This window comes from Trichechus manatus, unplaced genomic scaffold (genome assembly GCF_000243295.1).
Source record: "Trichechus manatus latirostris isolate Lorelei unplaced genomic scaffold, TriManLat1.0 scaffold00002, whole genome shotgun sequence".
NCBI classification, from domain to species: domain Eukaryota; kingdom Metazoa; phylum Chordata; class Mammalia; order Sirenia; family Trichechidae; genus Trichechus; species Trichechus manatus.
The window spans coordinates 12,777,509-12,793,632 of NW_004443938.1; the positions used below are offsets into that span (position 1 = coordinate 12,777,509).

Below are 16,124 nucleotides of genomic sequence, written 5' to 3' on the forward strand. Positions count from 1 at the left end.
GCACTGCACAGCATGGACCCCTCAGGGGTGGGCTCAGTGTGGGGGTTCCACCCTGCACTGCACACTGTGGGCCCCTCAGGGGTGGGCTCAGAGTTGGGGTTCCACCCCAGCATGCACATAGCACGTGCTTGGTGAATGTTTCCTAAATGAGCCGATGAGAGAGCAGCTCAACGACCCCCTCCCCACCTGCACCCCCATGAAGGGTTACCCAAAGCCCCCTCAGGTGACCATGTCACTATCTCTGACTCCTGTTTTCCCCTCCATGTCCCCCTTCGTGTAGGAGGCCCCTGGCACACACAGGAGATGCGTGAGGAAGTGGGCGAGTGGCCTTGCTCTGCCCCAAACGATGGGGACGCTGCCCCCTACCCTCCTCGATTTCAGGACCCAAGAGACCCACACGCTTACAGTGGTGTCACAGGATAGGACAGGGATAGGCAGGTGCATAAAGGGCCAGGTAAGAGCCCTCCCACCCCTCCTCCCACCCTCCTTTAGGATCTGGTCCAGAAGACACAGCTCCCACCCCGCTGAGGCTTAAAGGATCTGCTCCCAGCAAAACAGACTCCAGGTTGTCACTGGCTGTCAGCTGGGGAGGGAGCCCTGGTGGCACGGTGGTTAAGCAGTCAGCTGCTAACTGCAAGGTCAGTGGTTTGAACCTACCGCTCTATGGAGAAAGATGCGGTAGTCTGCTTCTGTAAAGATTTACAGCCTTGGAAACCCTGTAGGGCGGTTCTACTCTGTCCTATAGGGTCGCTATGAGTGGGAATCAACTTGACTTGATGAGTTTGGTTTTGGGTTTATCGGCTGGGGCTAGAGTTCCCAGGTGGCACAAATGGTTAAGCACAGGACTACTAACTGTAAGGTTGGAGGTTTGAACCCACCCAGAGGTGCCTTGGAAAAAAGGCCTGGGAATCTGCTTCACAGCCTTGAAAACCCTGTGGGAGAGTTCTACTCTGTCACACAGGGTCGTTATGAATCAGAAGTGGCTCAGCGGCACCTAACAACAACAACCACCTTGGTTATCCACTCGCAGGTGCCTCAGAAGAAAGGCCTGGCAATCTACTTTCGAAAAATTAGCCATTGAAAACCCTGTGGAGCTCTACTCTTAAACACTTGGGGTCGCCATGAGTCGGAATCAGCCCGGCAGCAACTGGTTTGGTTTTTTGGATTATCTGGGGCAATGGTTTTCAATAGTCTCAGATCTCTGGACACTCGGACAAGATAAAACTGCCAATTCCACCTACTCACCAAACCAAAATCAAACCAAACCCATTGCCATCCAGTCGATTCCGACTCAATGTGATCCTGTAGAACAGAGTAGGACTGCCCCACAGGGTTTCCAAGGCTGTAATCTTTACAGAAGCAGACTGACACATCTTTCTCTCACATCTACTCACCAGCACCCCCAAATTCCCTCCTCACACCTAGTACGAAGAGCACCGCTGGTGTGAGGTAATACCTATTAGGGATCCGTCATTCCGGAAGTAGGTCACCCTTACACCACGCCTGCGGATGCAAAGGGGGCAGGGGTACCAGCAGGCGACCACATCCTTCTCTCTCATAAAGGAAGTTATGCTCAAGTTTGGCAGAAATTCAAACAGGATGTGCCAGGGACGTGGATGGTGAGGAAGGAGTTCTCGCGTGTGATGAGGGAACCAGGCTTGAGAGGCTGGGCGCACAGCAGTGGCGGGGAGGTGGCACGCGGGATCAAGGGGAGCTGAGCTGTCTGAGAGAGCGACTCCACGCTGGGGAGTGGCAGAGGACAGGGGAGAGAGCACTGTCACACTTGTGCCAGGAGGGAAATGAGCTGCACTGTCAGCATCTTTCCAGAGAAGACAGCGCAGGGACCACTTCGAGAAGAATTGTGCATCACTCTCAAAAAGGAACCATCTGGACCCCGAGCGTAGGGACTTCCCTCACCTGCAGCTTAGGTAACTACCCTCTGTTGTTGGCTGCCGTCATCCCCTGACTTATGGCAACCCCATGCACAGTGGGATCAGACCATTGTGCTCCTTAGGGTTTTCAGAAGTAGATCGCCAGGCCTTTCTTCCTGGTCTTAGTCTGGAAGTGCTGATGAAATCCGCTCAGCATCACAGCAACACGTAAGCCTCCACTGACAGACAGGTGGTAAATGTGCATGAGGTACACTGGCCAGGAATTGAACTTGGGTCTCCTGCACAGAAGACGAGAATTCTACCACTGAACCACCATTGACCCCCTAACTGTCCTCTCCAAGATAACTCCAGGCCTCTTCCTCCCTTGAGACGAAGCACATGAATCCCTTAGAACTGCCTTATGAGTCAGGGGAAGAGTTACATCCAGCGTGACCAGACAGCAGGCAGACCCTGAAGATAACAGCAAAAAGGCGCAATGAGGAGGCACCTGAAATCTGCCCCGGGTCCCTGGGCTCTGCCCACCTGCCTCTTCATGTTGCCCTTTGCAAAGAAATCGAAATAGCTTAGTAATCCCCACTCAGAGGTGTGGCACCAGCCCGGGCTGGGCGGGGAGAGGAAATGGAAAGTCCCTTGGTGATTTAGAGAAATTATGAAGTCATGACCCCTCTCCCCTGTAACATTGCACAGTGACAGGTGTCTGGGGGTGGAGTTTCTTCAGCAAGGCAGGGATCCTTTCTGGAAGGCAGTGGAGTTGGTGTGGGGTTGGCACTCTCAAATTACAGCCTTGAGGGTGCAATATTCCCACAGCCTTTGCTGGAACCAAACTCCCAGGCATCCACCTGCCTCTTCTGCTGGGCTCAGCACAGGGAAAGGCAGAGTCCAGCCCACCGTCCCTCAGTGTGGCAAGAGGACAGTCCCTGTGCCCAGGCTGGTGAGGCTAAGACAGAGTCTGCGGGCAGCGGGCTCCAGGAGAGCCGTGGGAAATTTTACTTTCAATCCCTCCATCCAAGTTGTGAAGCTGATTTCTGGAACCACTCCCTCAACAGCCTCTGCGTGGGGGGACCGAGTCCCTGGCAAGGGTCCACACTCCTTTGAAGACAGCCAGCATTTCCTGTTCAGGACAGCGGTGCCTGGGGGCAGCTTGGGACAGGCGTGCTGCAGCAGGTATTAAAGGCTCTTTAAATGAGAGAAAAGGAAGGTGCCACCACGGTGAATTCCGGCTCCCAGTCTTGAGACGTTAATGCGCTCAGCTACCAACTGAAAGGTTGGTGGTTCGAGTCAACCCTGAGGTGCCTCGGAGAAAAGGCCTGGTATCATGGATTGAATTGTGTCTCCCAAAAATATGTGTCAACTTGGTTAGGCCATGATTCCCAGTACCGTATGATTGTCCACCATTTTGTCATCTGATATGATTTTCCTATGTGTTGTAAATCCTAATCTCTGCCTGTGGTTAATGAGGCAAGATTAGATTATGTTAAAGAGGATTAGGGTGGGATTGTAACACCCTTATTAAGGTCATCCCTCATCCAATGTAAAGGTAGTTTCTCTGGGTATGGCCTGTACCACCCTTTATCTTACAAGAGATAAAAGGGAAGGGAAGCGAGCAGAGTGGGGACCTCATACCACCAAGAACGCGTCCTTTGGAGCCAGGGTTCCTGTGTGGAGAAGCTCCTATTCCAGGGGAAGATCGAAAAGGACCTTCCTCCAGAGCCTACAGAGACGGAAAGCTTTTCCCTGTAGCTGACGCCCTAAATTTGGACTTCTAGCCTACTAGACGGTGAGAAAATTTCTCTTCGTTAAAGCCATCCACTCGACGTGTTTCTGTTATAGCAGCGCGAGATACTAAGACACCTGGCAATCTACTTCTGAAAAACCAGCCATTGAAAACCCTGTGGAGCACAGCTCTACTCTGACTCACATGGGGCGCCATGAGTCAGGGTCGACTCGACAGCAACTGGTTTAGTCCTGGGACAAGGGTGCAGGGACAAGGGAGAGGTTACCGGCGGGTGAGAGGAGCATGTCGCAGCCTGCACTTGAACGACAGCTAACACATCTGGCAGTGTTCATCGGCTGCCAGGTACTTGGGAAATCCTTCAATCCTCTTAGTAACCCCACCAGGGAGGGACCATCGCCAGCCCCTTTCACAGGGCAGGAAACAGAGGCACAGAGAGGTGAAGCAGCCTGCCAGGGTGACAATGGAGAAGCTGGTTCAAACCCACTTCCCGGTTACACCACCTGGGCAGGTGACTCCAGCCGAGTCTGGCTCCAGAGCTGGCGCTCTCACCTGTATCCTTGCAGACGGAATCACCAACCTGCCTAACAACACTGCTCTTGTAGGGCGATTATCACCCTTTTACACAGAGCAACTGTCACCCAGGGGAGCTGATCACTGCCCAAGGGACACAGGTGCACTGTGCTGGAACGAAATGCAAACAAGCCCAGGCTCTGTCTAGTACTCAACCGCTCTGCTTGCCGGACTCCAGAGAAAGTGTTCAGTCAGTGGAGCCCTTGCTAATAATACCATGATTAGTTTAAACAGTTGTAAATATTTTTTCAGCATATTCTAACTACTGCATGTCAGCATAAAAGTGTGGTAGGAAGTCCTCTTTACAAGGATCCAGTGGAATCTAAACAGTGATTTGATACTCACTCCCATCGATTATTTAAAGGAATTCACAAACAAATTCTCCTTGAACAGATGGAATTTTTCCTTGCGTTGCCATTCCACCTCCCACACGGAATCCATCCAAATGGGACACATTTTGTGCTTCAATACCTTTTACTGGTCACCCTATCACATGGCACAGCAATGTCATCTGAAAGCTCAGTGTTTAAAAAGAGTTATATTCTGGTTTTTTTTTTTAATAGTTACCTTTTTTTTCTTTCTTTTTTTATTGTACTTTAGATGAAGGTTTACAGATCAGACTAGCTTCTCATTAAACAATTAGTCCACATATTGTTTTGTGACATTGGTTATCAACCCCATGACACGTAAACACGCTCCCCTTCTCGACTTTGGGTTCCCCATTATCAGCTTTCCTGTCCCCTCCTGCCTTCTAGACCTTGCGCCTGGGCTGGTGTGCCCCTTTAGTCTCGTTTTGTTTTATGGGCCTATCTAATCTTTGGCTGAAGGGTGAACCTCAGGAGTGACTTCATTACTGAGCTAAAAGGGTGTCGTGGGGCCATTCTCTCAGGGTTTCTCCAGTCTCTGTCAGGCCAGTGAGTCTGGTCTTTTTTTGTGAGTTAGAATTTGGTTCCATATTTTTCTCCAGCTCTGTCCAGGACCCTCTATTTTGATCCCTGTCAGAGCAGTTGGTGGTGGTAGCCAGGCATCATCAAGTTGTACTGGACTCAGTCTGGTGAGAGGCTGTGGTAGTTGTGGTCCATTAGTCCTTTGGACTCATTTTTCCCTTATGTCTTTGATTTTCTTCACTCTCCCTTACTCCAGATGGGGTGAGACCAGTGGAGTATCTCAGACGGCCGCTCACAAGCTTTTAAGACCTGAGACGTTACTCACCAAAGTAGAATGTAGAACATTTTCTTTATAAACTATTTTATGCCAACTGAGCTAGATGTTCCCCGAGACCATGGTCCCCACAGCCCTCAGACTAGTAATTCCGTCCCTCAGGGAGTTTGGATGTGTCTGTGGAGCTTCCATGACCTTGCCTTGGACAAGTTGTGCTGGCTTCCCCAGACTGTGGACTGTCTTACCCTTCACCAAAGTTACCATTTAGCTATTGTCTATTTAGTAAGAGTCTCTTCTGGTTTGAGTTACCTGTTTTTAATTATCATTACAATTAGTGTTAGTACACAATTGGTCAAACAATGTAAACAATACGATATAAACAAAACATTTCAATAAATAATCACTTAACAGAAAAAGTGAAGAGCTGTTGGAAAGATGTCTCTTAATGAGATGGGTGGGACTTCTGGTTCAAGTATCCATGGATACCAAATCCATTGCCAAAGAGTTGATTCCAACTCATAGCGACTCTATAGGACAGAGTAGAACTACCTCATAGAGTTTCCAAGACTGTAATCTTTACAGGAGCAGATTGCCACATCTTTCTCCAGCTGAGCAGCTGGGGGGTTCGAACTGTCGACCTTTTTTTCAGATAGCAGCTGAGAGCTTAGCCACTGTGCCCCCAGGGCTCCTCGGTGTAAACACTAAGAAACATTTTTCACGTTATTATGGATTGAATCCTGTCCCCCAAAATGTGTTGTAAATCCTAACCTTGTGTTAGAAGCCCTGGTAGTGCAGTGGTTAAGCTTTCAGGAGCTAACCAAAAGGTTGGCAGTTTGAATCCACCAGCTGCTCCTTGGAAACCCTGTGGGGCAGTTCTACTCTGTCTTATAGGATCACTATGAGTGGGAACTGACTCAACGGCAATGGATTTTTGGTTTTATACCCATGGTTATAATCCCATTTTGGAATGGGTTTCCTTTGTTATGTTAATTACACAATATTAGTGTAGGGTATGTCTTAAATCAACCTCTTTTGAGATACAAAAGAGATTAAACAAGTAAGGCAGCAAGCAGAGATGGGAGAAGAAAGATGTCATCCCACATGAAGATCACCAAGGAACCAAGGAATAGAAGGTGAGAAGAGACAAGGACCTCCCCCCCAGAGTGGACGGAGAGAGCACCTTCCCCTTCCCCAGGAGTGGACGGAGAGAGCGCCTTCCCCTTCCCCCGGAGTGGACGGAGAGCGACTTCCCCTAGCACCTGTCTCTTAGCTTGGACTCTTAGTCTCCTACACTGGGAGAAAATAAAGTTCTGTTCGTTAAAGCCACCTACTTGTGGTATTTCTGTTATAGCAGCACTAGGTGACTAAGACACACATTAATAAATAGATGGAAGTAGAAAGAACTGTTAAAGAAAGTCACTCAGTTCTCCAAACTCCTTCTCAGTTACATGCTAAAAAAGATAAAAAAAAACCTCAATTATCTACCAACAAAATTACTGTTAATGCTGTCAGCTGGTGCCCCAACTAAGTTTGCCTCCAATTTTATGGAATGCAAATAATTGGATTTCACCTGACTTGCAAATAAATGTGTCACCTGGTCACTGACATCACTTACTTCCTCAACATTGTTTGGCATCCTCGAGGTATTCACTTCCTGGAGCCATGCACCATGGGCAGATTGCGGATGGGAGAAGGTGTGCCTTTCTTTTGTAACATGGAAGAAAGATTGTGGATGAAAGAGTGAGAATGGAAAATGTGCCCTTCCCTCACAGGCACATTCTTAGACAAATCAATTACAGGAAAGAGCTGAGGAGCTGGAAATTGTTTTCCATAAAGGAGGCTGGTGGCTGGCACAGTGGATAAGTGCTCGGCTAACTGAAAGTTCAGCAGTTCAAACCCACCAGCTGCTCTATGGGAGAAAGATGTGGCCATCTGTTTCCGTAAAGATTACAGCCTTGGAAAACTCGTGGGACGGTTCTATTTTGTCTTATAGGGTCACTATGAGTTGGAATCAACTGGATGGCACTGAGTTTTAAAAACTACCATGACTGTGTCCCTTGGACAGTCTATGTGAACCCTGAGGGTCATTTACCACTGGAGCCTGTCCCACCCTACTCTCTACTCGGTACATGACATCTCTTACTTCAATACCGGGGTTACTGTGTTTGCACTCAACTACTAATTGAAAGGTTGGTAGTTCAAACCTATCCAACAGCGCCACGGAAGAAAGACCTGGTGTCTTAGTCATCTAGTGCTGCTGTAACAGAAATACCACAAGTGGATGGCTTTAACAAAGAGGTTATTCTCTCACAGTCCAGTAGGCTACAAGTCCAAATGCAGGATGTCAGCTCCAGGGGAATACTTTCTTTGTTGGCTCTGGAGGAAGGTCCGTGTCATCAATCTTCCCTTGGTCTGGGAGCTTCTCTGCGCAGGAACCTCAGGTCCAAAGGAGGTGTTCTGCTCCTGGATGCGCTCTTGATGGTATGAGGTTCCCCTGTGTCTCTGCTCACTTCTCTCTTTTATATCTCAAAAGAGATTGAATAAAGACACTATCTAATCTTGTAAGCCTCATCAGTATAACCTCATCATAGTGACAGAGTTTACAACACATAAGGAAATCACATCAGATTTACAAAATGGTACACAATCATACAATACTGGGAATCATGACTCAGCCAAGTTGACAGATATTTTTGGGGGACACAATTCAATCCATGACACCTGGTGATCTGCTTCCATAAAGATTACAGCCAAGAAAACCCTACGGGGCAATTCTACTCTGTAACATATGGGGTCACCATGAGTCAGAATCAATGGCGGTGTGTGTGTGTGTGTGTGGTGTGTCCTACTAGATCTTGTGTAACAGCCTCAGTGACCTCTCAGTGGTACCACAGGTTTTAAGAAAAGAGTCTTGGTTCAAGCCCAGCCCGTCTGTTGAGGTGGGAGGGCAGTCACTGTGATGTGGGCCAGTGACACCCCACAGTCTTTTGGGTGACAAAGTGAGGTCTGTGAGGTTCAGCTGCCCCAGGTGGGTGAAAAGTCCCCTTCCTTCCTGTGGTCACCTTGAGTGCAGGACCTGGGCTTTGTTTTTATCAAGGCAGGATCAATTTTCTGATAGCCACGAAGCAAGCTAGACCTGGGGAGGGTCCCAGGGGTCTTCAGAAGAGGAGTACAACTCAACCTCACCTTGTGTTATGGATTGAATTGTGCCCTCCCAAAAGATATGTTGAAGTTCTAACCCCTAGATCTGTAAATGTGGGTATTTCCAGACCCTGTCTGGAAATAAGGTCTTTGAAGATGTTATCAGTTAACATGAGGTCATACGGGGTAGGGTGGGTCCTAATCCAATATTAACCAACAGTTGCCATCAAGTCAGTTCCAACTCACAGAGACCCCGCGAGTGTCAGCGTGGAGCTAGGCTCCATAGGGTTTTCAGTGGATGATTTTTCAGAAGTAGATCACCAGGCCTTTTCTTCCGAGGTGGCTCTGAGTGGGTTTGAACCACCAGCCTTTTGGTTAGTAGCCATGTGCTTAACCGTTTGCATCACCCAAGGACTAATCCAATATAAGCAGTGTCCTTATAAAAGAAGAAACCCTGGTGGTGTAGTGGTTAAGTGCTACGGCTACTAACCAAAAAAGTAAGCAGTTCGAATCCACCAGGCACTCCTTGGAAACTCTATGCGGCAGATCTACTCTGTCCTATAGGGTCAAGTCCGACTCACCGGCAACAGGTTTGGGGTTTTTTTGGTTTTATAAAAGAGGAGACGAGAGACAGACACAAGGAAGACAGAGACTGAGACTGGAATGATGTATCTATGAGCCAAGGAACGCCAAAGATCACCAGGAGCCACCAGAAGCTGGAAGAGGCAAGGAAGGATCTTCCTCTAGAGCGTTCAGAGAGAGCACGGCCCTGCTGGCATCCTGAATTGGGACTTCTAGCCTCCAGAACTGTGAGAGAATACACTTCTGTTCTTATAAGCCAGCCAGTGTGTGGTGCTTTGTTACAGAGGCCCCAGGAGGTCAATTCTCCTTGGCCTTAGAAGACCAGGGCTCTGGTTTCTGCCCTGATGACCTCAGGAACCTCAGGGACATCTCCTACTTTCCCTGGGCCTCAGAAAAGGGTGCACCAGATAGCCCCCATGTCCTTCCAGCTCTAACACTCTGCTTCTTGGGCTCAGGCCAAAGCAAGACCAGGCATGGGTCAGAGGGAGCTGGCCAGGGTCAGATGGGGGGAAGGGGAAGGCAAGCCACGGGTCAGAAGGCCAAAAAACACCCTAGAACCAGAAGGACGGGCACACACACATACCCTCCAGACAACCCCCACCTTCAGCCTGAACAAGCAGGATGGAGTAAGGAAATGCAACGACCTCCGTGTCACCTTGGGAATTCTAACCCCAACAGGGCCGCTTTCAAAACCCAGCTCCGAGTCAAAGCCGCCCAACGTCCCCTGACTCTACAGGAATGAGGTCTATGTCTTATCTCGCTGTGGCCATTTGTCAATTGGCTGTAAGGGCTGGCTGCTGGGATCACAATCGGTCACATGGGCACAATGCCCCATCTATGCAGGGACAGTGCTAGCCTCTTGCTTCTGCTCCACGCTAGCACCCCTCTGTATTTGCTCAGCCTCTGAGTTCACCTCCCCAGCCAGGTCCATCCCAATCTCAACCCTGGGGCACGCGGGACACTCTTCCTTAAATCAGCAAACTAATCATGAACTGTAGGCTTCTCACCCATGAAGTGAGGAGTTTAGACCAGATGACCCCAAGCCTTCCTCACACTGACCGTCTCAGAATTCTAGATACTGGTACCCACATGGCATGGTCTCAAGCACGTCCTTCACCTTCTCTTTTAGAACACGAACGTGGGATAAGCAGTGGTGTGCTGGAGCCAGCTTACACCAGCTCATGGGAGCCGATTGGGTGTCTTCTTTCCCAGCTCCTCATTGGCAGCTTGAAATCACCATGGTAGGTGTATTTACACCATGGAAATTGGCAAACATCACATATTAGGGCTCCCCCCGCCCCTCCGGAGAGCTAGATGTTAACTATTCACCAGCACACTGCTGTCGAGTCAGTTCCAACTCATAGTGACCCTATGTACAACAGAACAAAACTCTGCCAGTCCTGCACCATCCTCACAACTGTTGTTACACTTGAGCCCACTATTGCAGCCACTGTGTCCATCCATCTCGTTGAGGGTCTTCTTCTTTTTCTCTGACCCTCTACTCTACTAAGTATGACGTCCTTCTTCAGGAACTAGTCCCTCCTGATAACAAGTCCAAAGTATGTGAAACGAAGTCTCGCCATCCTTGCTTCTAATGAGCATTCTGGCTGTCCTTCTTCCAAAACAGACTTGTTCATTCTTCTGGCAGTCCATGATATATTCAGTGTTCTTCACCAATACCATAATTCAAAGGCATCAATTCTTCTTTGGTCTTCCTTATTTATTGCCCAGTTTTCACATGCATCTGAGGCAATTGAAAACACGGTGGCTTGGGTCAGGCATACCTTAGTCCCTAAAGTGACATTTCTGTTTCTTAACACTTTAAAGAAGTCTTTTGCAGCACGTTTGCCCAATGCAGTGTGTCATTTGATTTCTTGACTGCTGCTTCCATGGGTATTTATTGTGGATCAAAGCAAAACGAAATCCTTGACAACCTCAGTCTTTTCTCCTTTTATCATGGTGTTGCTTATTGGTTAAGTTGTGAGGATTTTTGTTTTCTTTATGTTGAGGTGTAATCCATACTGGAGGTTGTGGTCTTTGATCTTCATCAGTAAGTGCTTCAAGTCCTCTTCACTTTCAGCAAGCAAGGCTGTGTCATCTGCGTAACTCAGGTTGTTAACGAGTCTTCCTCCAATCCTATGCCTTGTTCTTTTTTATATAATACAGCTTCTTGGATTATTTGCTCAGCATAGAGATTGAATAAGTATGGTGAAAGAATACAACCCTGACACACACCTTTCCTGACTTTAAGCCACTCCGAAGTATCCCCTTGTTCTGTTCAAATGACTGCCTCTTGGTCTAAGTACAGGTTCTGTATGAGCACAATTAAGTATTCTGGAATTCCTATTCTTCACAATGTTATCCATAATTTGTTATGCTCTACACAGTCGAATGCCTTTGCATAGTTAATAAAACACATGTAAACATCTTTCTGGCATTCTCTGCTTTCAGCCATGATCCATCTGATAGCAGCAGTGATATCTCTCATTCCACGTCCTCTTCTGAATCTGGCTTGAATTTCTGGCAGTTCCTTGCTGTAGCCGCTTTTGAATGATCTTCAGCAAAATTTTTACTTGTGTGTGATATTAATGATATTTACAATAATTTCCACATTCGGTTGGATCACCTTTCTTTGGAATGGGTACAAATATGCATCCCTTCCAGTCGGTTGGCCAGGTAGCTGTCTTCCACATTTCTTGGCATAGACGAGGGAGCCCTTCCAGCACTGCACCAATTTGTTCAAACATCTCAGTTGGTATTCCATCCATTCTGAAGTCTTGTTTTTTGTCAATGCCTTCACTGCAGCTTGGACTTCTTTCTTCAGTACCATCAGTTCCTGATCATATGCTGCCTCTTGAAATGGTTGATCATCGACTAATTCTTTTTGGTACAGTGACTCTGTGTATTCCTTTCATCTTCTTTTGATGCTTCTTGCATCGTTTAGTATTTTCCCCGTAGAATCCTTCAATATTGCAACTCGAGGCTTCAATTTTTTCTTCAGTTCTTTCAGCTTGAGAAATGCCGAGCATGTTTTTGGTTTTCTATCTCCAGGTCTTTGCACATTTCATTGTAATACTTTATGGGTATAGATATTAAATAAACTATTCTAAGACTGGCGAAGAATATCCCATTTCAAGACTTGCTAGACAACACTGCATTCCCTGAATCTTCAAAGACTAAAGATGTCAAAATTCCCTCTCCAGGGAGTTTTCTCTCTGAAGCAACTGCCCATGGAAAGCAGCCCTCAGTTAGCCTGTGTCCATGAGCCACCCACCAGGAGTCAACAAACCAAAGCCATTCAGCCTGGCCCTTCACCCCACACCTCACTCCCCAAAGGGACCTCCCCACAGGGCAGCCTCCCACCCCCACTCAGTACCCTTTACCTCCTCCCTGTGACAGGGAATGGGGATGGCAGAGATCCTGGAGGGTAAGGGGTGGGGAGTGGGACTGAGTATCCCACAGGGCCCTCCCCATTGGCCCAGGACTGCCACTGTCACCAGGCCACCCTCCACCAAGCTGCCATCACACTCCTGCCTGGTGGTGTAGGGGGAGCACTCCATGTGCTTCTTCTAGGCTACCATACTCACCACCTCCCCGCAAATCTCTTAAGAACTCTTTAAGATGGCCATGAGGCAGTTTTCCTGGTTTTACGGATGGGGAAACAGACCTAGAGAGATTAAATGAACGCAGGTCAGTCAGTGGTGAAGCTGGCACCTGAATCCAGGAGGGCTGTCCAGTGGAGTGTTTATAGGCTGTCGTGCACAGCTTCACAGGCTGCAGACTGCACAACTGCAGAAGCACAATTCATTGGAGGCTGAGGTTTGAGTAGAGTTTCTTGAGGCTATGAAATGGGAGGCCTTGGAAGCTCAGGTTAAAGAAGAGTTAAATCCCTATGGAGCTCTGGTAGTGCAGTAGTTAAGTGCTCAGGCTGCTAACCAAAAGGTGTCCCATAGGGCCATTATGAGTTGGAACTGACTTGATGACAACAGGTGTTTTGGTTTTAAGTCCCTGTAATCATTGGGACAGGTTCTTCTTCCTGCTCCTCTCTTGCCATCTGTGCTTTGTCTTCTGCGTGCATCAGGAAACGCCTGCTGGCGTTTCAGGGCGGAAGGAGGGACTTCAGCTGTCCTGGGATAAAGCTGCTATTCAATGTTTGTGCACGTTTCTTAATTTCTAACACAAAAGGCTATTTTCCCTTAGGTGGACAGCAATTTAACGGCGTGTTCCAAGTTAAGAGCCTGAGGGAAGCCTCTTTCTTTGAACAGAGACCCTCAGCCTAAAGAAGACAAAAGGGGGGCCGACCCTCTACTCCGGCTGGTCACCTTGGTGGCAACCAAAAGCTGGATTACACTCTGGGCTGCCCTGACCGCGACACCCTCAACAAGTTAGGAAAAAGCAAAAGAAAAACAGATCGGCTTTCTGGGGCGGGGACTTACAGAAGGAAGAAAACTCAGTTACAGCCAAACACGCCTCGATGGCACCAAAGGGGATTTGAGAACTCAATTCAGAGGCCCTGTCTCCCACCCTTCAGGTGCCCTGGGGCACTTTCAAAAGTGTGTGGAACACCCTTTTAGCTCAGTGGTGAAGTTACCTCCGAGGTTCACTGTTCAGCCTGGGAGTGGACAGCCCCGTAAAACCAAATGAGACTAACGAGGTACAGGAGTCCAGTGACAAGGGCCAGAAGGCAGAAGGGGACAAGGAAGCTGGTGATAGGGAACCCAAGGTTGAGTAAGGATATTGTTGATGTGTTGCGAGATTGTTAACCATTGTCATAGGGCAACATTTGTAGTAACTGTTAAATGAGAAACTCTTTTGTTCTGTAAGCCTTCATCTTAAGTGAGAATAACAGCACAATTGGAAGAGCGTAGTCAATGTCACTGAACTGTGTATGTAGAAATTTTTGAAATGGTGTATCTTTGGCTATGTGTATTTTCACCAAAAAAAAAAAAAGCGTTGAGAAGTTAGAGGGTTAATATGTTGTGGGGTTGTTAACCAATGTCATAAAACAACATGTGTACTACTGTTTCATGAGAAACTATTTGTTCTGTAAGCCTTCACCTGAAGTACAATAAAAAATAAAAAAAATAAAAAAAAAGTGTGTGGAAAACAGGCCAAGTAGTCCCGGCATTCCAAGAGTCAAATTCATCCGCGCCCCACAGGAGGCTGACTCTGGCAGGCGGGAACCAGTGTCCTGAGGGGCATGGAAATGGGCTGAGGACTGGCTGGGACCCACGCCACTAGCCAAGCCATGCCCCGTCCCACCGCCAGGGGCTGTGGGCTCTTACTCCTGGGCGGGGACAGGTTTCTGGGGGCTGGTAGGTGGACGCTGGCCTTGGGGCAGCACATTTTCGTGGAAAAAGCGAGTGTGTGGAGGCAGATAGATCTCGGTTCGAATCCAGCTAAGTTTCTTGCTGTTGCTAGGTGCGGTGGAGTCGATTCCAACTTACAGTGACCCCATGTGACAGAGTAGAACTGCCTTATAGGGTTTTCTAGGCTGTAATCTTTACAGGAGCAGGTCTGGTGAGTTTGAACCGCCAAACTTTGAGTTAGCATCCGAGCACTTAACCACTGCACCACCAGGGCTCCTTGCTAAGCTTCTTACTTGTAACTTACTCCTTTAGAAAATTACTATAGCTCTCCGAGCCTGTTTTCTTTACTGGAAAATGGGGATAAAGATACATTATCCTATCGGCTTATTTTTAGGATTCAATCAGTGAATGTATATGTCTAGCCCTTGGCAAGAAACAGCCGTTTAATGAATGCATTTTGCTGCACGGGCACCGTGGTTTTTTCTGAACACCATTAGGAAATGGTCACTTTAATAATCATAGTTCAGGAAAACTCATCCTTTGAAAGGAAGACCTAGAAAAGTAGTAGCAAAACATCCCGACTATTCTCTCAGCTTTAAAAACCCTCAGCTTGTGACAACAGCTGCTGTTGAAACGTAGAGTGGTCCACGCTGAGCTCAAGCGGAGCCACTCATGGCTGAATCTGGGTAATTTACAGCCATTTCCATTTCCACCAAACGGGACCAAGAACAAGGAATGTCCCCTACGCCCTGGTCTTGGCCACATAAATCACTGACGCTCTCCACAGCCAGCGATCACTGATGACATGGGGGATGGGGAGAAGGCAGAATAAATCAGGTGGGTCCCTCGTGTCCTGGCCTGAGGGAGGAAGAAGGAAGGGTGGCTGCAGAATCAGAAGGGCACTCAGGGTGCCCGTGAGGTCCAGGAGAGCCAGAAGCACCAGCCCTCCAACACAGTCAGCGACCAGGTCAACCCTCAGCTCTCACAATGAGCAGGTATGCCCACTTCTTCTTCAGATTACCTTCTCTCCCTTCCAAGTCACACTCAATTTCCCATTCTTTGAATGCAATTTCCATTCTTTCCCTCATGCCCAGAGTCTGTGCTTCACTCAGATCCGCTGGGTGGGCTCTGCTCTCCTTGCAAACAACTGCCGGTCCCACCTGCTCTTCCCTCAAGATGCACCCAGAAGGGTCAGTGCTTAGCAGGCACCGAGCTCCTGTTAAGGGTGGTGGAATGATGTGGTAACGGACAGTGGTGATGGCTGCACAGCATGATGAGTGTAATCAATGTCACCGACGTGTGCATGTAAAAAATGGTGACTTGGCAAATGTTTTGTTATATATATATATATAAAACCACGATTTTAAAAAAAGCAAGTAGAAAAATGAGAAAATGAGGTGAAACAAGCAATAAAAGTGAGATTGTGGGTAACAAAAATAAAATCATGCAAGCAAAGCAACGAAGAAAACCAAGATGCACCCAGGCAGTCCAGAGCTCCCGAGCCTCGGCCATACATTCTAGTCCTCGTCATCCTTCCCTACGTTGGCACACCTTCTCGAGCACAGGTCTCTTGTACACTACAAACCACCCCCAGGGCGACCCCCAGACCGGACGTGGGAAGAACTTCAGCCCTGGTGGGCAGACACGAGGGGAGCTCCCACCTCCACCTGCACGGACAGGTGAGTCAGGCTGAGCTGACTCCCCGGCACTGATACGCAGGCGCAGCGATATAAA

At 48.2% G+C, this 16,124-nt stretch overlaps 1 protein-coding gene across 1 annotated transcript in view; it reads right to left on the reverse strand.

Annotated features, from left to right (window-relative positions):
- SYNJ2 (synaptojanin 2) overlaps nucleotides 1-16,124 on the reverse strand; it is a 125,946-nt gene that overhangs the window by 78,034 nt on the left and 31,788 nt on the right. The gene's annotated exons all lie outside the window — the stretch shown is intronic.